This window comes from Anabrus simplex, chromosome 7, assembly GCF_040414725.1.
Source record: "Anabrus simplex isolate iqAnaSimp1 chromosome 7, ASM4041472v1, whole genome shotgun sequence".
NCBI lineage: Eukaryota > Metazoa > Arthropoda > Insecta > Orthoptera > Tettigoniidae > Anabrus > Anabrus simplex.
Window position 1 is genome coordinate 117,949,197 of NC_090271.1, and position 26,152 is coordinate 117,975,348.

At 38.3% G+C, this 26,152-nt stretch overlaps 1 protein-coding gene across 1 annotated transcript in view; it reads left to right on the forward strand.

The window, feature by feature from the left end:
* Positions 1 to 16,375: 16,375 nt before the first annotated feature.
* Positions 16,376 to 26,152, forward strand: part of LOC136876954 (outer dynein arm-docking complex subunit 4) — a 244,289-nt gene continuing 234,512 nt past the window's right edge. The window contains exon 1 of the mRNA XM_067150723.2: positions 16,376 to 16,901. The gene's annotated coding sequence lies outside the window, so the exon portion shown is untranslated. The remainder of the gene's footprint in view (positions 16,902 to 26,152) is intronic.

Sequence of the window (26,152 nt, forward strand, 5' to 3'; positions counted from 1 at the left end):
GTTTTCGTGTAGCTGATAAGAGCCGATCTCTCTGGGCAGAACAGGAAGTTCGTGGTTGCAGGCCACATTCCTCATTCTTGCATTCTTCTCATCTCTACACAGTACACTCACTCCGGATGCCGTTTCTCCATCGGCATGGTTGGCGAGAAGGGGTGAAGGAAATGTCCAAAATGTCCGATATTATGCTTGTATGTGTGCATGCTACATAATAGCTCTCAACCAAACTTGGTACACATATGACTTAATACTTTCTTGTGGGGGTAAGACACTCCTAGCGCCTCTACCACTGGGGAGGAGGAGGGAGGGACATGGAAATAATAATAAAAACGACCAATATTAGTATCGAATCCATACTTTTCGAGGTTGCTGAGATGCATTGTGACACCTTGGACGCCGTTTAAGTTCATGTTCACCCTCCCTCGGCACGAAGTTCAGAATGGTTGAAAGGAAAATATCCTAAATTACCGACAATAGTGTCGAATCCACAGTTTTCCATTTCGCTAGACTAATTGATGACAATCCCAATGAAAGTTGGAATCGTGTACATCATAATCATGACGCGTAAACACATACAATCATAACTTTTCTTATTATTTGTCACAACGGATCGTCTAATTCTTAGGGAATATGGGCTGCAACAACGACAAACTTCCACGCGAAACAATCTAAAACTTAAAAAATAAACTTGAAATTAAACACGCAAAAAACTCTAAAAGTACAAAAAGTTCGGAAAATATAATATATAATATAATATAATTCCTGAAAGAAAATTTTTAAAAAAGTACCAGGAAAAAGTATGGAGAAATTTCATACAATGATACGTTCTTTGGCCTATTAATAACTAATCCTGCAGAGCAGAAGGGGTCCTCTAGTACTACTAATAATAATATGAGTACACACGGACCTCTTTAATAATATTTTATATTTGGAGCTTAAAATGAACTAATAAAAATAATAACAATAATAATAATCATCTATATAGGCTCCAGGGCTAAATTGTTAGCGTGCTGGCCTTTGGTCACAGGGGTCCTGGGTTCGATTCCCGGCAGGGTCGGGAATTTTAACCATAATTGGTTAATTCCGCTGTTACTGGGGCTGGGTGTATGTGTCGTGTTCATTATCATTTCATCCTCATCACGACGCGTAGGTCGCCTACGGGTGTCAAATCAAAAGACCTGCATCTGGTGAGCCGAACTTGTCCTTGGGCACTCCCGGCACTAAAAGCCATACGCCATTTCATTTCATTTCATTTCATCATCTATATATATTAAAAATGGCTGATGTTCGTTACATCAATTTTGAGAGAACGGCTGAAGCGATTGACATAGCAAACCATTCTGACGAAAGCCCTTGGCCTGTAGATTTGCAGAGTGTCTTGAAAGGCATAAACATTTCTTGCCGTATATATTTAAATTATTAAATAACATGTAGCATTCTGATTGGATAATGCGCTCACCAGTACTTCAAGACCGCCTGAACCGTGAGAGCACTGGGCAGCAGACACGATAGGGGAGGTGGAAGGGGAGTAGGCATGCATGCGCAGTCAATGGCTTAGTGGTCAGTTGTACTGTACTTCGTGGACAGGAATAGCCGCTGGTCAGCTGTTGAACAGTGCACATTACATTCAAAATTCCTTTAAATTTAAATGAGAATTCGGTGTCTGATTTAAAATTAAATTCAAAAGTAGGTGGCGATATTCAGTTAGTACGGTTCAATATGGGATAAACCCCCAATGCCAAATAGTCATTCATTAGTGTGTGTGAATCGTCTTCTAAAATACATCATAGGCAACGACATTCCATTCATTCTGGTGGGAAAATTAATTTGTTGGGAGAGATTTCATGAAGATTTTGTCTGTTTTGCCCACATGCTTATTACCAAATAATTGTTCATTTATAATTGTATTAATCTCATCTTCCACCCTTCTTCAAAATACACCACTTAACTTACATAAAAATATGTGGGCAAAACTGCAAAAAAATGGAATTCGCTGATTTTTTGTAAGAAATCGGTAACGGTGATTGTCCCTCTGTAGATGGTACGGATCGAATGTTCCCAGGCAGAATTTTAGCACATGATGTTATCCTAATTAATTTATAGCAAATTGTTCACTTCTGCGAAAGATATAATTTTCTCGAAGTTGCTATTGTTAATTAATTAATTTGAAAGTCATTGGGCATATACCCGGTAATTCAAACCATACACTAACGTTAACATATTAGTACTGAAAATGAAACCTAGCTACTACAATTTTCTACATAATTCTTGAAATCCTTGGACTTAATGGTTTGCCTCTACATATTCTTTATCTAAAAAGTGGAGCCATAGTTATGTTCCTTAAAATTCGGAACGATTCCCATTGGCTCCTAAACGTAACCAGATCAGCGCATAATTGTAAGAATAATGTACGAAAATCGTTTGGATTTGGAAATAATAAGCGAAGATAAAGCTGGGCAGAGAGTTCTGAACCCTCGAATTGACTTAATAACATCCGATGAAACACTTCCATTTTCGTTCAAGAGGCATCAATTTGCATTTCGATTTGAATTTCGTATCATGATCAACAACCTCAAGAAACGTGAAGATCTTTGTTTACCTCAGCCAGTTTTCAGCTAAGGCCAGTTAAATGTTGCAATGTCAAGAGAGCGATATTTTAAAGTTGCAACAGTGCCAGAAGGTACAAGGTGTGAGGTACAAGGAATGTACCGAGTAAGGAGCTGCGTGGTTTGGGTCAGATAGCTATCAGCCTGCATTCGGGAGATACTGGGTTCGAACCACACTGTCGGCAGCCCGGAAAATGGTTTTCACAGCAGGAAAATTCTGGGGCTGTACCTAAATTAAGCCACGGTCACTTCCTTCCCACTTCTAGCCATTTCCTTTCCCATCGTCGCCGTAAGACTTATAAGTGTCGATGTGACGGAAAGAAAATTGGAGAAAAATAACGTACAAGGAATGTCGTAGGCTATAAGGAAAACATTCAATAAATATTTACCACATTGACCATCATGTCTTGATGGGTTTAAGTTTTTTATTATTATTATTATTATTATTATTATTATTATTATTATTATTATTATTATTATTATTATTATTATTATTATTATTATCCCGTATTCATCAGGAAGATAATACTATCGAAGAGAGGAAGAAAGCGCGAAGGAAGATAATAGGAGAACAGGGAGTCATTAAAGAAGGTGAAAATACTCAGATGCCGTAATATCGCGGAGTCGGAAGAGAAGAATTAAGTGCACAGGCCTACAAAACTACACTGACTGTTGCTAATAGAAAATATCTGCTCTCTCTCCCTATTCGGCTGCAACTCCTCTCCGCTAGATGTCATTGCCACTGCATTTGTATCAAATCTAACCCGACAACGGTGGATCCAGAACTAGTTTAATATAAATTCAACTTTTTTCTTGACATCCTCGAATTCACTTAACAATTTACTAAAGAAAGTAGCTTTAAATAAAGTTAGATAAATTCAGTTTTTTCTTTACATTTGTGGCGTGCTTGATTAAGAGCGCTCATGTTGCCTCATGGTTAATAAAAATGATGAAGGTTCTCTCAACGCACACAACTTTTATCATCCATCCATAGATTTCCCCATGAATATATAACAAATGAACAAAAATGTTTTCAACTGAATATAACCAGCATGGGTATCTTCTTGAATAAATTATTAAATTTAATAAATATGGCTGCGTAAAACATAGGGTATATGCTAATAAATAACAGTGCAGTTTGTCAAAGAAAGTTGTCATCTATTAAGAAGATGTATGTCTGAACGACACGACCCTTCCAGTGATGTAATCGTGGATAGGGCTCGCAGTGCCAGTTACCCCGACCAATACTGGCTCATAAATACTTTGTTCTCGTTTTCCTACAAATAAACTTTAATCTGGATTTGTTTCAGAGTCACGAAACTGTGAGCGACAATCCGTGCCGCAATTACAGAGGATACCGCAACGAGATAGAGTTGCTTTTATGATCCTTTTAAAAGTAACTTCTGCAACTCTGTTATGATACATGAAGTGAGGATTGATTATAGCACAGCCGGCGAACTTAGATGTTGAAGGAGTACTAAATACAACGCGTCCGTTAAATAATAAAACAGGCCAAGCACAGAAGGACAGAGGCCTGCTGAAACAGGGTTAGATTCGGTTCGACTACGGCCGAACAGCGAAAATAATACGACGGTTGTGCTCTGCCAAATAGCAGACCGAACTCTCCCATGAGTACGGCATAGCCGATAGAATACTGTACAGCCAAGTACGGCGGTTCAACATCGCGTACTAACATGGAAAAATACGCGCAGGAATGTTCTTTCCCGTACTTACTTGAGCTATTTCGTTATAAGAGACCAATTCTTAAGACTTCTGGACTATTTGCACAGTTTTATATGTTTCTTTCTTTTGGTGTAAAATTATTTTATCTTTACTTGGCTGGTTATTAAGTGACGATATACGTAATGTTCGAAAGATTTTGCCATTCTTAACTCGTTACTCTAAGATTTATGTTAAAACCGGAGGATCTATTCTAGTTCTAAATGATTTTTATAATGAACTTCTTGTATTCTCTCTGTTTTAATAAAAATTATTAAACGAATGCACAATAACACTGTTACATACATTTTGAAAATCTGAATTTTATAGTGAAGAGAATATGATTTCTTTAATTTTTTATTTTATACTTTGTTTTACTTAATTATTTATGTCACAGGACATGAAAATGAAGCTTAAATTTATTAATCGGCTTTTTGTTTTGAGATAACGGTATTTATTTTATGTGTCTTACAAGAAAGGATGAAAAAAAGAAAAGAAAAAAGAATATCAATTACCCTAATAGCGTCCGCTTTTGGCCTGTATCTGGTGCTGTATCGCAGGAGCGCCCCTTTCCACCATCCAGCAATAATCACTTAACATGGCAGCACCCCATTTCCCTTTGTACCTTCGCTCCATTACTGAAATATCTTGGTGAAAGCGCTCACCATTAGTACGTTTACATGCAAGATTCAGATCGATCTGAGTACACTTCCGGTATTGAAAACGCCGTGTGAACGGGGACTCAGTTCGGATTGAGTCTCAAGGTCGATACGGTAAAATCTGGGATCGTATCGTTCTCGGTTCGAATTGAGTTACATGTAAACGCGGATCGTACTGAGATCGTATTGAAAACGACTGCGTACACACTCCATGTTTGTCCTGACGAAATCATCATCATCGAAGTTCTGTCGAAATAACAAATATAATAAGCCAGTAAATATATTTACCTGTATAAATGATCAACGGCCAGCCCTTGCGATTAACAAAATCACGATAACCTTCTGTTGGAGGTAAAAGTGGAATGTGCGTTCCATCTATTGCACCACTTACATTTGGAATACCACACATACTTTCAAAACTGAAAGTTATCTCCTGGACTTCTACTGCATTTGGCGTTGTTAAATTCTAAGAGGTGATATCGATTTTACGACAATTCTGCATCGTTCGTCTACGTCGATGTTGCCTGGCGGATTCAATACGGTACTCAAATAGCCTACTAAATGTAAACGGGGATAGTATTCAATACGGTAAGTGTACTCAAATCGATCTCAATCCGCATGTAAACGTACTAGATGTTCATTGCTCACACCACCACAATTTGGCAGGAAGAAGCACAGGTATAATGGCAAAAAGTGCATTTCTAGTGACATGTTACATTGGAACTGTTCATACGAGCGCATCAGATCATCCACAAGATCTTTGAAATTTTCCGCTTTGAAGTTACTTAAAAACCATTATAAACATTATTTTAAAGGATTGCCATGCTGTTTTCTCCTTGTTCTTTAGCATTAATTCAAACCGCGCTGTGAGAATTACGACGTGCTCAGGCAGTGCAACCAACTGCTTACACTTGGGGACCCGATATTTAGTGCAAACAGTGCCATTAGAGTTAATGTCCGACTCGTTGGCTGAATGGTCAGCGTACTGGCCTTCTGTTCAGAGGATCCCGGGTTCGATTCCCGCCCGGATCTGGGATTTTAGTCGCTTCTGACTAATTCTTCTGACTCGGGGACTGGGTGTATGTGTCCGTCCCAACACTCTTGTCATCATATTCAGACAACATACCGCAATACCAACCACCACAGAACCACACAATAGTACTTACATCCCCCCATATAGGGTTGGCAATAGGAAGGGCATCCGGCCGTAAAACAGGGCCAAATCCACATGTGCGACGCAATTCGCACCCACAATCCCACAGGTGTGGGAAAAAGCGGTAGGAATAGAAGAGTGCATTTAGAGTTAATGGCTGCAATTCGAAAATTAGAGGTAAGATACGAATTTTAGCATCGCTTTTGTGTTCTGTGGCACCGGCCCATTTCCATGACATTTTGTGTGTTGAACAGTATAATTGAAACAAAATTGTTTTCTCACACATAATAGGAAATAAAACAGAAGAAAACATCATCCCGTAAGACTGTTTTGGTGGTGATGGTGGTACGATGCCTCGGTAAACAAAGGAATTACATGAAGGGACGAATTTGGCACAGGAAAAAAAATAGACTGAACTTAGGCAGACTTGGTGGGATCTTTCATACTCCGTTGTTTATGCAATACCGATTTACAGAAACGTTTAGTTGTTTGCCTATGCAGAAGGGCGTCAATCTATTTCATTCAACCTATGGATTTCTTACTCGGCCATGCAAGGCTCTCGTATGAAAAAATGCGAACACCGTTATTTTTGGACTGCTTAACTTAAAGTGCAGTTTCAGAGCAGGTCAGCATCTATCAACTCAGTACACTACCATGTAGGTGGAAGTTACCCGCCGAACAGGCCTGTTCTTCAAGCAGCGTACTCTATGTGCAGCAAGGTAGGGAGAGAATGGTACACATCTACCAGGCAGTCAACCACTAAATCGGTATTTCAATCATAAAAGACACAATTGAAGGAAATGCGTTTTATTTTAAAGGAAGGGTTGTAAGATATTAAACTTAATTCTGATACAGGAATCATAATATTTTAAGATAATTTACTACGAAATAGTTGTTTTTTAAGGTAGTTGTGAACATGAAAATATTACTCTTTTCGGTATCATAATATTTCTTAAACCGAAGCTAAAAGTAGCCAATGTTTGTGTCTTATTACGCTTGTTTTTAAAAATAAATGCCATTTTAAACATAGCCATGATTTTTTTCTAGGCTTTGTCCGCAACTGTTAAATTATTCTTTTAGAAACAATTAAACACACTGTTACCAGTCAGTTGAAAGCTTTATCAATAATTCAAAAGAAGTTTCGGAGACTATGCTCCCACTTCAAGTGGGGAAAGAAGGTATTAGTTTGCTTGAATGAATGAATGAATTAATGAGTGAATCAATCAATCAATCAATCAATCAAAAATCAATCAATCAATCAATCAATCAATCAATTAGCCATCCAATCACCACTGATCTGCACTTAGGGCTGTCACCTAGGTGGCAGATTCACTACCAGTTGCTTACCTAGCATTTTCTTAAATGATTCCAAAGAAGCTGGAAATTTTACGAACATCTACTTGGTAAATTATTCAAATCCCTAACTCCTCTTCCTTAAAAATTAGTACTTGCCCTACACTATCCTATTTAATTCGAACTTTATCTTCATATTATGATCTTTCCTACTTTCAGAAACTCAATTGAAATTTATTCGCATACTAATGTTATTCGATGTCATTCCTCTGCTACCGGGCGAGTTGGTCGTGCGGTTAGGGGCGCGCGGCTGTGAGCTTGCATCCGGGAGATAGTGGATTTGAATCCACTGTCGGCAGCCCTGAAGATGGTTTTCCGTGGTTTCTCATTTTCACACCAGGCAAATTCTGGGGCTGTACCTTAATTAAGGCCACGGCCGTTTCCTTCCACCTCCTAGGTCTTTCCTCTCCCATCGTGACCTTATGACCTATCTGTGTCGGTGCGACGTAAAGCCACTAGCAAAAAAAAGCATTCCTGTGCTGACAGCTGAGAATATACTGCTTAGTCGAGTAGCTCGTCTCCGTACTCCAAAGTTTTCTCAGATCAGCGTTTACAACAATTTTGTAGCACTATTCTTCTGTCGGAAATCACAAGAACAAATCGTTCTACTATCTTTCGGATCTTCTCCAGTTCTTGAATCAAGTAATCCTGGTGAGAATCCCACACGCTGGAAGTATACTCTAGTCGTGGTCTTACTAGTGACTTATACAGCCTCTCCTTTACAATCCTTATTACAATCCTTAAATACCCTCATAATCATGTGCAGAGACATGCACCCTTTATTTACAATCATATTTATGTGATTACCCCAATGAAGATATTTCCTTACCGAGCTCGATAGCTGCAGTCGCTTATGTGCGGCCAGTATCCAGTATTCGGGAGATAGTAGGTTCGAACTCCACTGTCGGCAGCCCTGAAAATGGTTTTCCGTGGTTTCCCATTTTCACACCAGGCAAATGCTGGGGCTGTACCTTAATTAAGGCCACGGCCGCTTCCTTCTCACTCCTAGCCCTTTCCTGTCCCGTCGTCGCCGTAAGACCTATCTGTGTCGGTGCGACGTAAAGCAACTAGCAAAAAAAAAAAAAAGAAGATATTTCGTTCAATAAACATCTGGGTACTTACAGTGATCCCCATGAGCTACTATCACTCTATCGACACAGTAATTAAAACTTACAGGACTTTTCCTCTTGGTAAAACTAACAACTTGACTTTTCGATCTCACAGACCGGCGAGTTGGCCGTGCGGTTAGGGGCGCACAGCTGTGGGCTTCTTTCCAGGAGATAGTGGGTTCGAACCCCACTGTCGGCAACCCTGGAAATGGTTTTCCATAGTTTCAAATTTTCACACCAGGAAAATGCTGGGGCGGTACCTTAATTAAGGCCACGGCCGCTTCTTTCCCATTCCTAGGCCTTTCCTTCCCCATCGTCGCCATAAGACCTATCTGTGTCCCTGCGACGTAAAACAAATAGCGATTTCACAGTATTGTCGAGGTCTTTTTGCAGTCACTCACAAACCAGTAACTTTACTCTGTACAGTAAAACATCATCCGTAAAAAGCCTTATTTGTGATTCGACTTCTTGACTCATATTATTTATCTTAACTAATATATAAAGAGGTAAAGTCTGTTTGTATGTAATGGCTTATCTCAGGAACTACCGGACCGATTCTAAAAATTATTTCACTAATAGAAAGATACATTATCTCTGAGTGCTATAGGCTATATTTTATTTCAAAATAATTCGAGGGGGGACACGTGGGGAGATATAAAAATACTAGGCTAGTATAGGCGAAACGTCGAATTTGTCGTACAAGGACGAGGCAAAGCTCATTTTAAGCCCCTTGACGCAAAGAATAAAACTCGGTAAGCCCTACGGGACCAAAAACCATGTTTTAAGGCACTAAAACTCACCGTTTTGGAGATATTGGCACCACACTACCCCTGCTATAGGAATCGGATAAAGAAATGAACTGCCTTAACCATGGCAACATCAGCTCCAGTATACGTACACCAGCGAGATTATCTACAATATATCACAAAAACCTAACATGTTACAGACATAAAATTTGGTCTTTGGAATCTCCTTTAAAATAAAAGAACACAAATGTTTGTTTTCAGAAAATCCATTGAAGGGGTGAGGGTTGAAAAGAAGTGAGGAACGAGTTGAATTCTTTATATGAGGATACATATATCTCAGAAACGGAAGATGTTACAGACGTTAAAATTGGTAGGCCGTACTTGGAATCGCTTTTTAAAATAAGTGAACACACTTTCTCTGGAAGTGATTACTTTTTTAAAAGCTGGTGATATTTTAAAATGATTGTCTTCTTCTCTTCTACCGGTTTTCCCACACCTGTGAGGTCACGGGTGCGAATTGTGTCGCACATGTGGATTTGACGCTGTTTTTCAACTGGATGCTCTTCCTGATGCCAACCCTATGTGTAGGGATGTACTTAATATTGCGTATTCCTGTTGTGGTTGGTAATGTGGTGTGTTGAGTGAATATGAAGAGGAGAGTGTTGGGACAAACATAAAAAAACCTGTCCTCGAGCCAGAAGAATTAATCACACGCGATTAAAATATCCGGAATTGAAACCGGAACTGTGTGAACCGAAGGCCTCAACGATGATCTCTCAGCCAAGGAGCGGGGCAGTTTTAAAAATTAGTATATCTACAGTGTATGTATGTTCAGTCCTCAGCCCTAAGGCTGGTTGGATCCTCAACAGCTCCGCCATCAGCTGTCATAGATGGCCTAGGCATCACTGAAGAGGCGTACTAGGGAAATGAGGAGAGAGGTAGTTTCCCGTTGCTTTCCTCACCGAGCCAGAAATTGCTATTACATATCAGTTTGCCAAGCCTACTGAAATGCATCCACCAACCAGCCCTATGAGCAACATTTTCACACCATTCATAGCAGGGACTGGCTGCAGAAGGAATGGCATTACTAGCATCGCTCATACCTTAGTCACTTTCATATTGTCAAAGCCAAGGATAAGACAGCGACAGATCAATGAAAGTAACAAAATTGCTCTAGCCCATACCAGAAGACATAGTGCAGTGTAAACTCTAGGTCCTGCCAGCAAAGGCATATATCTACAGTATACCTCATAAACTTAACATGTTAGAGGCGTGAACATTGGTATATGTAATCTCCTTTAGAAATAGGGAAACCCCTTTTTTTGACTGTTTCTCATATGTAGAGTTCCATATCGCATGTTCCAGATTTAGCTCTGCCAGTAGAATGGTCATCTTAGAAAGAGGTTCTGGGATAAATGAAATGCAATTTTTCGGCGAGTTTTTATACTTTAGGGATTTTCAGATAATGTCTTAGTGCAGTACCTAGGATCTATTAATTTTTATCAACTTAGGAAAGCCTCGTGAGCGAAGCTGTGGGTAACTGCTAGTATAAAATAAAATACAAAGGTACAATAATACTGCTCTCCGTAACCACCTCTTCACCATAGGATAAGATAAGGATTTACCTACTCTAATTCTTTGAGATCTGTTTTCTAAAAATGTAGCCACCCATTCAGTCACTCTTTGGTCTAGTCAAGTAGCCCTCATTTTCTTCAGTAGTCTCCGGTAATCTATCCTATCAAATGTCTTAGACTGGTCAAAATCGATGGCGTTCATTTGACCTCCTGAATCTAAAATCTGCTATAAATTGCTGCAATCCCACAAGCTATCCTCACTGGAATAACCTTAATATTCCCGAACTGCCTGCTATCAAACCAGTTAGTCTAATATAATCAGATAGAATGATTTTCCAGAGCTAACACGCAACCCATGTTAAGCTGACTGACCTGTAGTTATCCGCTTTATTTTTATCATATTTTCCTTTGTACAAAGGGACTATTATAGTAACTCACCATTCAACTCGTATAGTTTTTCATGCAATGAAATCAAATCAAGTAATCAAATAAGTACTTCAGATATGGTGTTGTATTCCAAACTATTGCCTTTAGTATATCGCCACCTTAACGCAGAACGTATGAAAAACACACTCATGATATGTATGTTGGGTATTCAGCCCGAAGGCTTGTTTGATGCTCCACAGCTACGCCAGCTGTTATAGATATCCTAGGTATCACTGAAGAGGCATACTAGGGAAATGAGGAGTGAGGTAGTTTCCCGTTGCTTTCCTCACTGGGCCAGAAGTTGCTATTACATATCAGTCTGCCAAGCCCACTGAAACGCATGCAGCAATCGACCCTATGACCAATATTTTCACACCATTCATAACAGGGGCTGGCTGTATAAGGAATGGTATTACTAGCATCGCTCATACCTCAGTCACTTTCATATTGTCAAAGCTAAGGATGAGACTGAGACAGGTCAATGAAAGTAACAGATTTATTCTAGCCCATACCAGAAGACATACTGCACTGTAAACACGACATCTTACCAGTAGGCCTAAGGCATACTTATGATATATCGTTCTCAAATTTAAATTCCTTGTGCTACTTGAACACATCACACAAATAACCATTTACGTCTCAAGGGTCGTGAGGTTTTACGTATGATTTGAGGAAGGCGAGGCCGGAATTTCGAAATGAATACGGAAACACTTTTACCCATGTAACGTATAATATTGTATTATATTAAATTTGTTTGTTAAAAAAATATTTAATAAAACATTATGCTCACTTCAGGGTCCACTATTCAAGCAGATGACCCCATCCATGAAAGAATCTATAACGTTGAAGAATTCGAAAGATGTTCTGACTTGCTGATATGACACAGTGTAGCCATTTGGTAAGTACAGTATCTAAGTAACTTTTACATGCATTTTTTGATTGTATGTTTTTAAATAACTAGAGCGTCGTAAAGTACCACTTTCCACATTATTTTTTGAAGACTGTCAACATAATTATGAGGTTAGAGATGGCATGTTTTTTTCCCTATTGGTTTAACGTCGCACTAACACATCGAAGGCTTTTGGCGTCTCAAGGATGGGAAGGGCTGGGAATGGGAAGGTAGTGGCCGCGGCCTTAATTAAGGTGCTGTCCCAGCATTTGCCTGGTGTGAAAATGGGAAACCATGGAAAACCATCTTCAGGACTACCGACGGTGTAATTGAAATCCACCATCTCCCGAATGCAAGCTCACAGCTGCGCGAACCGAACCGCATTGCTAACTCGCTCGGTGGCATGAAATAAAATATATTTCAAGGTTCGTGATCGGCTTGATATTCCAAGTATTCCTATGCCAGGAGTTAGTTGCTGAGGATTACCGTATTCGAAGTTTAACAAGTATAACAGTCGATATTTAAGTGTATACCAATATTTACTAGGATTCTTTTTCTCTCACATACTGTGTAGGCTATGTGTGTGTCACAGGCATTTGCTTTGTGAATGTTTTAACGTCACGCCGACTCAGTTAGGTCTCTTGGTGACGATTGTATAGGTAGGGGCTGGGAAGGAAGCGCTCGAGACCTACTTTAGCCTCTCCCCTTGCATTTGCCTGCTGTTAAAATGGGAAACCACGGAAAGCCATCTTCAGGGCCACCGATGGTTGAGTTCGAACTGCACAGCCAACTCACACAAAAATCCATATATATATATATATATATATGCAGTCATCTAACAAAATATTTTATTTATTTATTTATTTATTTATTTATTTATTTATTTATTTATTTATTTATTTATTTATTTATTTATTTATTTATTTATTTATTTATTTATTTGCAAATGTACCCGTGCTTCGCTACGGTATCCTACACTGTATACGAATATCGAAGTAAATTACTGTACACACAGTGAATAAGATTTTCTGAAATTGCATGTGTCTTAGTGTTATCTGAGAAACAGCATGGGGGCGTCCACATACGTTGTTTCCAATGTAAAGTGCGAGTTGCGGAGTTGTAACGATAACGTTAGGCTCACTTGTCTACTGTCATTCACAGTCGAGTTGGGAAGTTTCCATTATAATAGCAAACCCCTTTGCCTACTGCGCGATCACAATCGATTTGCGGAGTTTTTGTTACAATGGCAGGCCCCTTTCGTACTTCCAGAAATATTACAGTTGAAGAGGTTTTATTATAGTGGCAGGCACCTTCCGTGCTGCCAGTCAAAATTGAGTTGTTCTGTTATCATTATAATGACAGGTCCCTTTTTCTTCTGCCAGTCAGCTTACTGCCAGTCACACTCGAGTTGGTGAGTGGTCGGATTACTGCACTCGTCAGGCAAGCCTCTCGAGGATGACGAAATCGTCGTAGTATTATTGGTGGGCCTTCCAAAACCATACTCTGGACTCGCTACGGCGCCCGAAGGTTGTGACGAAACAGATTTAACTGTGGAGTACGTAACAGGAAAAATACTCGAAGAGTATCAAAGACGTGTCGAAGCAGGCGAGCCGGTAAATAATGACTTACAGACAGCACTACAGTCAACCGCAACAGGCTCAAGTAAGGTTAGTCATAACAATAAAAATGGATCGTAAAAAGATGCGAAGAACGAAAAATTAAATAAAAATCGTAAAGAGACACGAACATGCTATTTTTGTTAAAAACCCGGCCATTTAAAGATGGATTGTCATTAGTTCAACAAAAGCCAACAAACAAAGTAAAGTGGTAAAGAATCTGCCAAATCGTCGATTGAGATAGAAAGTAACAGAGTTATGTGTCATTCAAGATACAAGATCAGCAAAATAACACACAAAAAAGTCACATGACTAGCAGCCAATAATTTTTCTACGGTATATGTGATGTAAAGTTTGCTGTTTATCTTGCTGATGGTTCGTCACTACAGGCAGCTGAAGTGGGAGAAGGACCATTGTATTGTGAACTACCAGAAGGAAGAATCCAAGAAATAAGACTGCAAAACGTTCTGTATATTCCATAACTGGACGATAATTTGATTTCTGTGGCAGCTAATCACACTAACCACTACGCCACAGAGGCGGACAACGACAAAAAGTACTTAATAAATACGTGTTTCTGTAACCAGTGTCCGCCTCTGTGGTGTAGTGGCTAGTGTGACTAGCTGCCATTCCCGGTGGTAAAGGTGGGATCCTGCGCTGAATCCGAGGGTAAAACCAACCCTGGACGGTAAACTGATCTGTAATCAAGGAGCTATGAACAGGATTTGTGTATGGTAGCAATGTGTATAGTTTGCCAGTTAAAAGATGATTTTTCAACAAAATCCTGACCCTCGTAACCACCACCACCACCACCACCACCACCACCACCACTGAGAATGTTCAACGCTTCTGTGTTTTTTATGATTTTATCCACCCGAATGAATGATCTCCTGCCGAGGTCCGACTCGTTGGCTGAACGGTCAGCGTACTGGCCTTCGATTCAGAGGGTCCTGGGTTCGATTCCCGGCCGGGTCGGGGATTTTAACCTTAATTGGTTAATTCCAATGGCACGGGGGCTGGGTCTATGTGTTGTCTTCACCATCATTTCATCCTCATCACGACGCGCAGGTCGCCTACGGGAGTCAAATAGAAAGACCTGCACCTGGCGAGCCGAACCCGTCCTGGGATATCCCGGCACTAAAAGCCATACGACATTTCATTTCATCTCCTACCGAGCTCGATAGCTGCAGTCGCTTAAGTGCGACCAGTATCCAGTATTCGGGAGATAGTAGATTCGAACCCCACTGTCGGCAGCCCTGAAAGTGGTTTTCCGTGGTTTCCCATTTTCACACCAGGCAAATGCTGGGGCTGTATCTTAATTAAGGCCACGGCCGCTTCCTTCCCACTCCTAGCCCTTCCCTGTCCCATCGTCGCCATAAGACATATCTGTGTCGGTGCGACGTTAAGCAACTAGCAAAAAAAAAAAAAATGATCTCCTACCCTCTGCCCACTGAACATTTGAAGTCTACATCCAACTCTCACCGCTTGACGGCAGTATTGAAATGAAATCGCCCTCTGAGGAGGGTAAATGTCAAATTTTATTCGAAAGATCATAATTTTGAAATAGGCAGATGAATTGATATACCTCAGAGGAAGGATCAAACCAGTAGCATATGCATACGATTTGAAATCTGCAATTGTTCAAACTGAACAACTTAATTATTCCTATAGTAGTCGCTATTGCTCCAATGGCACCAGTTAGAGGTCGTGTGAAGGGATATTCTGTTGTGGTGCTATTTTTGGGGCTATGGTAAAGTGGAGGGTAGGGGGTGAGGGAGCGCAACCAATGCTCCGTTTGTTGGGATAATCCTGGACATTACTATTGATTTAGAACCCATAGCCTGGTGCGGTCTTCGCTTTATGTACACCGAGTTAAGTGAGACAAATCTCAGGCCACACGCCACAGGTTGCGCGCATGCGGTTACCGTGTGCGGTGGACGTAGTACTGGAACATAGTGTGTTTCAGTGGGACGCGAGCAGGCCCTTCAACCAGGCGTCGTGTCGCCTAGTGCGTTCTCTGCCGCGTCATACAGGAGTGTTCGTGGTGAAGTGTGTTTTAGTGAAGATGTGCTTTATGATATCAAACAGTTTGAAGGATTTTACAAAAAGTTATTAATTTCTATTTACTTTCGAAGACACGTCAGTCAATTATTTTCATTTTAAAACAGCCAAATCGTACGGTACAGTTAAATTTTTGCACTGACAGAATTTCACTATCTCACAATTTTCCTTTCTTTTTTAACCGTAGGGCAGGCTTATATCTAATCCTAATTTTTACTATTATACTTTCGTTAAACGGTTCTTGCACAATTAGTGAACAGAAAATTGATTATATACTTTCCAATTATCGAAATATCCAATATGACAATGTAACAAATTACTGTGCAAAAAACGAGTTGTGAAATGGTTAATTATCTTCTCTCTCTAATGTAAAAATCATTGCAATACTCGATCTTCAGTTACCGAAGCTTCTCGAATGTTCTGTTCCATTTCACGACATAGGATCGCACTTTGCTTTTATTTTGTTTCCCGTGTCTTGTGTCGTGATGTGCCGACTGGAACCTGCCTGTCAGCGCCCAGTGACAAATGACACACTGCAATGATTCTGTCCGGGGAGAACGGGAATAAAGTGAGACATTGCAATGGAGATGAATGTATCTACCAAAGAAATGGCATCAGAACAATTGGGCTATCGTGTCCTTAAAGTAAAAAATTGGTGTACCGTAAAGCACAGAAGCGTCTGATGTTTTTAATAAAAGTGTTCACGTTTTCATATATGCTTCGCAATAAAATTGTCATTTCCTGACGTACGCTGCCTCAGTATTTTTACTGATCTACAAATGGCTGGATTATGGTACCTTTTACGTTGTCTTGCTTGGAACAATACCTAGTGTAAGTGAAGAGTCAGATGTGTGGAGAATTCAGCATGTGAAATATGAACACAGTGCCAAGAACTGTTCAACATTTGAGCTGTTCACAGACTTTATCCCTGGTACTTCTCTCGGGGATACTCCAGAGGTAGTCCCACGGAGACTATCACAAAGGACCTTTGTGGTAAGTAATATTTGTTATTAGTAGTATTAATGTGGTGTAGTGGTTAGCGTGATTAGCTGCCATCCCCGGAAGCCGGGTTCGATTTAAAAAGTGGTACGAGGGCTGGAACGGAGTCCACTCAGCCTCGGGAGGCCAATTGAGTAGAGGGGAGTTCGATTCCCACCTCAGCCATCCTGGAAGTGGTTTTCCGTGGTTTCCCATTCCTCCTCCAGGCAAATGGCGGGATGATACCTAACTTAAGGCCATGGCCACTTCCTTCCCTCTTCCTTGTCTATTCCTTCCAGTCTTCCCATTCTCCCACAAGTCCCCTGTTCGGCATAGCAGGTGAGGCCGCCTAGGCGAGGTACTGGTCCTCCTTCCCAGTTGTATCCCCAATGTCTTATGCTCCAGGACACTGCCCTTGAAGCGGTAGAGGTGGGATCCCTGCTGAGTCCGAGGGAAAAACCAATCCTGGAGGGTAAACAGATTAAGAAAGAAAGAAGGAAAGAAAGAAAGAAAGAAAGAATTAATCATCGTCGCATATCTATCTATCTATCTATATATATAAAATAACTTGTCCTGACTGACTGACTGACTGACTGATTCATCATCGCCGAACCAAAACTACTGGACATAAAGAAATGAAATTTTGGGGATATATTCATAATAAGATGTAGGTGCTCGCTAAGAGAGGATTTTTGGATATTCCGTCGCTAAGGGGGTGAAAAGGGGGGGTGAAATTTTAAAATGAGTGTATCCATATCTCAAAACTTTAAAAGTTAACAGATGTAAAAATTGGTATTTAGAATCTTCTTTAAAATTAAGGAAACACGTATTTTTTTGTTTTCAGAAAATCCCAATAGGAGGGGTGAAAAAGGGTGAAAATGGGGGAAAATGGGTTGAATGCCTTTAATCAGGATACCGGTACTTATATCTCAGAAACTGAAGACATTACAGATCTGAAAATTGGTACATTTGATCTCTTTTAAAAATAAAGAAACACGTATATTTTGTTTTTGGAAAATCCAATTAATGGGAGGGTGAAAATGGGGGAGATTTTTAAAATGAGTGATTCTATATCCCCAAACTTTTAAAGTTTGCAGATGTAAAAATTGGTATTTAGAATATTCATTAAAAATAAAGAAACACGTATTTTTTTGGTTTTCGGAAAATCGCAATAGGAGGAGTGAAAAGGGGTGAAAAAGGGGTCGAATGCATTTCATGTGTCTACTTATATTTCAGAACCTGAAGATATTACAGACCTTAAAATTGGTACATTTGATCTCTTTTAAAAATAAAGAACACGTATTTTTTTGTTTTTGGAAAATCCAATTAATGGGAGGGTGAAAATGGGGGGGATTTTTAAAATGAGTGATTCTATATCTCCAAACTTTTAAAGTTTGCAGATGTAAAAATTGGTGTTTAGAATCTTCATAAAAAATAAAGAAACACGTATTTTTTGTTTTCGGAAAATCGCAATAGGAGGAGTGAAAAGGGGTGAAAAAGGGGTCGAATGCATTTCATGAGTCTACTTATATTTCACAACCTGAAGATATTACAGACCTGAAAATTGGTGTTTGGGATCTCCTTTAAAAATAAAAAAACACATATTTTTGTTTGTGGAAAATCCAATTATTGGGGGGGTGAAAAGGGGGTGATTTTTTAAAATGGGTGTATCTATATCTCAAATATTTTAAAGTTTATAGATGTAAAAATTGGTATTTAAGATCTTCTTTAAAAATAAAGAAACACGTATTCTTTTGTTTTCGGAAAATCCCAATAGGAAGGGTGTAAAAGGGTTAATAATGGGTTGAATGCCTTTAATGAGGCTGCTTATATTTCAGAACCTGAAGATATTACAGACCTGAAAATTGGTATTTTGGATCTTCTTTAAAAGTAAAGAAACACGTATTTTTTTCGTTTTTGGAAAATCCAAATATTGGAGGGTGAAAAAGGGGGGGGTGAATTTTTTAAAATGAGTGTGTCTACAACTTAAAACTTTAAAATTTACAGATGTAAAAATTGGTAGTTCGACTCTCCTCCAAAAATAAAGGAACATGTATTTTTTGTTTCCTGTAAATCCTAATAGGAGGGGTGTAAAAGGGTGAAAAATGGGTTCAATGCCTTTAATGAGGATACATATATCTCAGAAACGAAAGATATTACAGACCTGAAAATTGGTGTTTGGGATCTCCTTTAAAAATAAAGAAACACGTATTTTTTAGTTTTTGGAAAATCCAATTAATGGCGGTTAAACAGGAGTGACAAATTGGGGTGAATTTTTTGAAAGACTATATCCACAGAATATCTTGGAAACGTAAAATGTTACAGACGTAAAAAGTGGGTGTTTGGAATCTCTTGTAAATGTAAAGAAACATAGGTGATTTGTTTTTGGAAACTCCGCTTAAGGGGAACTCAAAAGGGGTGAAATTTTAAAATGAGAATTTTTACAGTATATCTAAAAAAACTTAACATGTTACAGAAGTGAAAAATAGTATTTTTTTTACTCTATTAAACATAAAGAAACGTGTATTTTTAGTTTCCGGAAATACCACTCGGGTGGAAGGGGGGGGGTAAAAGTGACTGAAAATGGTGTTGAATTCTTTTAATTAGCCTACTGATATCTCAAAAATGAAGATGTTACAGACGTGAAATTTGATATTTACAATCTGCTTTAAAAGTAAAGAAACACGTATTCTCGGAAAATCCCTTGAAGGCGGGGGGGGGGGGGGGGTGAAAGAATTGAAAAATTAATTGACTTAATTCTATGAGAATACATACATCTAATAAATATAAAGTTGTTACAGACGTGAAAATTCGTATTTGGATCTCCTTTAAAAACAAAGAAAAACGCATTTGGTGGGGAAACCATCTTGGAGGACGGGAGTGTAAAGGAGTTGAATTCCTTTCATGAGGACACATAAATCAAAAACTCTGAAGAAGTTAGAGTCGTGATAATTGGTATTTAGAAGATCCTTTACTATTAAAGAAACAAGTATATTTTGAGGGGAAAATTCACTTCGGGAGGGGGGGAGTATTATGAAATGAAGTGAAAAAAGTAAATTATTTTTACGGGGATACTTGTATCTCAAAACTGAAGGTAATAGACGTGAACATTGGTGTTTGGAATCTCCCTTAAACATAAAGAAACAAGCATTCTTTTAATTTCTGTTTTTTTCTTGGGGGGGGGGGGCGTAAATAAACTTAACGGCGGTGGGGTGTAGAAGGAGGTGAGACCAATTGATTTTACTGTTATTAATGTACTTATAAGGATCCTCCGTTGCTCAGGCGGCAGCGCACCGGCCTCTCACAGCTGGGTTCCGTGGATCAAATCCCGGTCACTCCATGTGACATTCGTGCTGGACAAAACGAAGGCGGGACAGGTTTTTCTCCCGATACTCCGGTTTCCCCGTCATCAGCCATTCCAGCAAGACATAATAATAATAATAATAATAATAATAATAATAATAATAATAATAATAATAATATTCCGGACCGTCGTCAAATGTGCGGACCGCGCTGGTAACGGCCCCTGGACAAATGACTAAGAATGCAGTCCGGCCGCGGGTTCAGTGCCGCCAAGGCACCCAATATGACACCACGCCGGATCTCCTGAAGGATTTTATCCATATTAAAAATGATTATAGGAAAAGATGGCAAAGATTTACGGACCCAACTGACCGGGAGGAATACCTGAGCCTAGCCCGGGAAGTACAAAATCGATTGCTGGAAAGGAAGATTGAAAAATGGGAGGAAACGTGCCGTGAAATAATAGAAAACCAGTCAGATCGGGAATTTTGGTGGATTCTCGCAGAAAACGAGTCAGTTCGCGAAATTCGGCGGATTATATACAGTATGTAAAACAATAAGCATTCAATTATAAATTTCAGTATAATACCGTAGCGAAGCACGGGTATCTTGCTAGTATATATATAAAGTAACTTGTCCTGACTGACTGACTGATTCATCATCGCCGAGCCAAAACTACTGGACATAATGAAATGAAATTTTGGGAATACATTCATATTAAGATGTAAGTGCTCGCTAAGAGAGGATTTTTGGATATTCCATCGCTAACGGGGCGAAAAGGGGGGTGAAATTTTAAAATGAGTTGCTCTATATCTCAAAACTTTAAAAGTTTACAGATGTGAAAATTGGTATTTAGAATCTTCTTTAAAAATAAGGAAACACGTACTTTTTTGTTTTCAGACAATCCCAATAGGAGGGGTGAAAAAGGGTGAAAAAGGGGTTGAATGCCTTTAATCCGGATACGCTTCTTATATCTCAGAAATTGAAAATATTACAGACCTCAAAATTGGTACCTTTGATCGCTGTGAAAAATAAAGAAACACGTAATTTTTTGTTTTTGGAAAATCCAATTAATGGGAGGGTGAAAAGGGGGTGAATTTTTAAAATGAGTGAATCTATATCTCCAAACTTTTAAAGTTTGCAGATGTAAAAACTGGTATTTAGAACCTTCATTAAAAATAAAGGAACACGTATTTTTTTGTTTTCGGAAAATCGCAATAGGAGGAGTGAAAAGGGGCTAAAAAGTGGTTGAATGCCTTTAATGAGGCTACTTATATCTCAGAAACTGAAGATATTATAGACCTGAAAATTGGTGTTTGGGATCTCCTTTAAAAATAAAGAAACACGTATTTTTTTGTTTCTGGAAAACCCATTTAAGGGGGGTAAAAAGGGGTAATATTTTAAAATGAGTGTATCTATATCTCAAAACTTTTAAAGGTTATAGGTGTAAAAATAGGTATTTAGAATCTCCATTAAAGATAAAGAAACACGTATATTTTGTTTTCGGAAAATCCTAATAGGAGGGGTGGAAAAGGTTGAAAAAGGGGTCGAATGCATTTCATGAGTCTACTTATATTTCAGAACCTGAAGATATTACAGACCTGAAAATTGGTGTTTGGGATCTCCTTTAAAAATAAATAAACACGTATTTTTTGTTTGTGGAAAATACAATTAATGGGGGGGGTGAAAGGGGGGTGATTTTTTAAAATGAGTGTATCTATATCTCAAAACTTTTTAAGTTTATAGATGTAAAAATTGGTATTTAGAATCTCCTTTAAAAATAAAGAAACACGTATTCTTTTGTTTTCGGAAAATCCCAATAGGAAGGGTGTAAAAGGGTGAATAATGGATTGAATGCCTTTCATGAGGATACTTATATTTCAGAACCTGAAGATATTACAGACCTGAAAATTGGTATTTTGGATCTACTTTAAAAGTAAAGAAACAGGTATTTTTTCGTTTTTGGAAAATCCAAATATTGGGGGGTGAAAACGGGGGTGAATTTTTTAAAATGAGCGTGTCTACATCTTAAAACTTATAAATTTACAGGTGTAAAAATTGGTGGTTAGAATCTCCTCTAAAAATAAAGGAACACGTATTTTTTTGTTTCCAGTAAGTCCTAATAGGAGGGGTGTAAAAGGGTGAAAAATGGGTTGAATGCCTTTAATGAGGATACACATATCTCAGAAACGAAAGATATTACAGAACTGATAATTCGCATACGGGATCTCCTTTAAAAATAAAGACAGACGTATTTTTTAGTTTTTGGAAAAGCCAATTAATGGCGGTTAAACAGGAGTGACAAATTGGGGTGAATTTTTTGAAAAACTATATCTACAGAATATCTTGGAATCGTAAAATGTTACAGACGTAAACAGTGGGTGTAAATCTCCTGTAAATGTAAAGAAATATAGGTTATTTGTTTTTGGAAATTCTACTTAAGGGGAACCCAAAAGGGGTGAAATTTTAAAATGATAATTTTTACGGATATCTAAAAAACTTAACATGTTACAGAAGTGAAAAATAGTATTTTTTTAATCTCTATTAAACATAAAGAAAAGTGTATTTTTAGTTTTCGGAAATACCACTTGGGTGAAAGGCGGGGGGGGGGGTAAAAGTGACTGAAAATGGTGATGAATTCTTTTAATTAGGCTACTGATATCTCAAAAATGAAGATGTTACAGACGTGAAATTTGATATTTGCAATCTGCTTTAAAAGTAAAGAAACACGTATTCTCGGAAAATCCAATGAAGTGGGGGAGGGGTGGGTGAAAGAATTGAAACATTAGTTGACAATTGTATGAGAATACATACATCTAATACTAAAGTTGTTACAGACGTGAAAATTCGTATTTGGATCTCCTTTAAAAACAAAGAAAAAGGCGTTTTGGTGGGGAAACCATCTTGGAGGGCGGGAGTGTAAAGGAGTTGAATTCCTTTCATGAGGACACATAAATCAAAAACTGAAGAAGTTAGAGTCGTGATAATTGGTATTTAGAAGATCCTTTACTATTAAAGAAACAAGTATTTTTTTTTTTTTTTTGCTGGAAAATTCATTTAGGGGGAGGAGAGATTATTGTGAAATGAAGTGAAAGAAAAGTAAATTATTTTTATGTGGATACTTATATCTCAAAACTGAAGGTAATAGACGTGAACATTGGTGTTTAGAATCTCCCTTAAACATAAAGAAACAAGCATCCTTTTAATTCTTTTTCGGGGGGGGGGGGGTTGCTGTAAATAAACTCAACGGCGGTGGGGTGTAGAAGGAGGTGAGACCAATTGATTTTACTGTTATTAATGTACTTATAAGGATCCTCCGTTGCTCAGGCGGCAACGCGCCGGCCTCTCACAGCTGGGTTCCGTGGTTCAAATCCCGGTCACTCCATGTGGCATTCGTGCTGGACAAAACGGAGGCGGGACGGGTTTTTCTCCGGATACTCCGGTTTTCCCTGTCATCAGCCGTTCCAGCAACACATAATAATAATAATAATAATAATAATAATAATAATAATAATAATCCGGACCGTCGTCAAATTGCGGACCGTGATGGAAACGGCTCCTGGACGGGTAATGACTAAGAATGCAGTCCGGTCGCGGGTTCAGTGCCGCCAAGGCACCCAGTATGACAGCACGCCGGATCTCCTGAAGGATTATATCCGTATTAAAAATATTATAGGAAAAGATGGCAAAGATTTACGGACCCAACTGACCTGGAGGAATACCTGAGCCTAACCCGGGAAGTACGAAATCGATTGCTGGAAAGGAAGATTTAAAAATGGGAGGAAACGTGCCGTAAAATAATAGATCGGGAATTTTGATGGATTCTCGCAGAGAATGAGTCAGATCGCGAATTTCGGCGGATTATATATCTAAAACAATAAGCATTCAATTATAAATTTCAGTATAATACCGTAGCGAAGCACGGGTATCTTGCTAGTATATATATAAAATAGCTTGTCCTGACTGACTGACTGACTGACTGACTGATTCATCATCGCCGAGCCAAAACTACTGGACATAAAGAAATGAAATTTTGGGGATATATTCATGTTATGATGTAGGTGCTCGCTAAGAGAGGATTTTTGGATATTCCATCGGTAAGGGGGTGAAAATGGGGGTGAAATTTTAAAATGAGTGTATCTATATCTCAAAACTTTAAAAGTTTACAGATGTAAAAATTGGTATTTAGAATCCTCTTTAAAAATAAGGAAACACGTATTTTTTTGTTTTCAGAAAATCCCAATATGAGGGATGAAAAAGGGTGAAAATGGAGGAAAATGGGTTGAATGCCTTTAATCAGGATACCGGTACTTATATCTCTGAAACTGAAGATATTACAGACCTGAAAATTGGTACTTTTGATCTCTTTTAAAAATAAAGAAGCACGTATTTTTTTGTTTTTGTAAAATACAATTAATGGGAGGGTGAAAAGGGGGTGAATTTTTAAAATGAGTGACTCTATATCTCCAAACTTTTAAAGTTTGCAGATGTAAAAATTGGTATTTAGAATCTTCATTAAAAATAAAGAAACACGTATTTCTTTGTTTTCGGAAAATCGCAATAGGAGGACTGAAAAGGGGTGAAAAATGGGTTGAATGCCTTTAATGAGGCTACTTATATCTCAGAAACTGAAGATATTATAGACCTGAAAATTGGTGTTTGGGATCTCTTTTAAAAATAAAGAAACACGTATTTTTTGTTTTTCTGGAAAACCCAATTAAGGGGGGTGAAAAGGGGGTAATATTTTAAAATGACTGTATCTATATCTCAAAACTTTTAAAGGTTATAGATGTAAAAATTGGTATTTAGAATCTCCATTAAAAATAAAGAAACACTTATATTTTGTTTTCGGAAAATCGTAATAGGAAGGGTGGTAAAGGTTGAAAAACGGGTCGAATGCATTTCATGAGTCTACTTATATTTCAGAACCTGAAGATATTACAGACCTGAAAATTGGTGTTTGGGATCTCCTTAAAAAATAAAGAAACACGTATTTTTCTTTTTGTGGAAAATCCAATTAATGGGGGGGGGGGATGAAATGGGGTGATTTTTTAAAATGAGTGTATCTATATCTCAAAACTTTTAAAGTTTATAGATGTAAAAATTGGTATTTAGAATCTCCTTTAAAAATAAAGAAGCATGTATTCTTTTGTTTTCGGAAAATCCCAATAGGAAGGGTGTAAAAGGGTGAATAATGGGTTGAATGCCTTTCATGAGGCTACTTATATTTCAGAACCTGAAGATATTACAGATCTGAAAATTGGTATTTTGGATCTACTTTAAAAGTAAAGAAACACGTATTTTTTCGTTTTTTGAAAATCCAAATATTGGGGGGTGAATTTTTTAAAATGAGTGTGTCTACATCTTAAAATTTTAAAATTTACAGATGTAAAAATTGGTAGTTAGAATCTCCTCTAAAAATTAAGGAAGACGTATTTTTTGTTTCCTGTAAATCCTAATAGGAGGGGTGTAAAAGGGTGAAAAATGGGTTGAATGCCTTAATTGAGGATACACATATCTCAGAAACGAAAGATATTACAGAACTGATAATTTGCATATGGGATCTCCTTTAAAAATAAAGAATCGCGTATTTTTTAGTTTTTGGAAAAGCCAATTAATGGCGGTTAAACAGGAGTGACAAATTGGGGTGAATTTTTTGAAAGACTGTATCTACAGAATATCTTGGAAACGTAAAATGTTACAGAGTAAAGAGTGAGTGTAAATCTCCTGTAAATGTAAAGAAATATAGATGATTTGTTTTTGGAAACTTCACTTAAGGGGAACTCAAAAGGGGTGAAATTTTAAAATGAGAATTTTTACAGTATATCTAAAAAACTTAACATGTTACAGAAGTGAAAAATGGTATTTTTTATCTCTATTAAGCATAAAGAAACGTGTACTTTTAGTTATCGGAAATACCACTTGGGTGGAGGGGGGGTAAAAGTGACTGAAAATGGTGATGA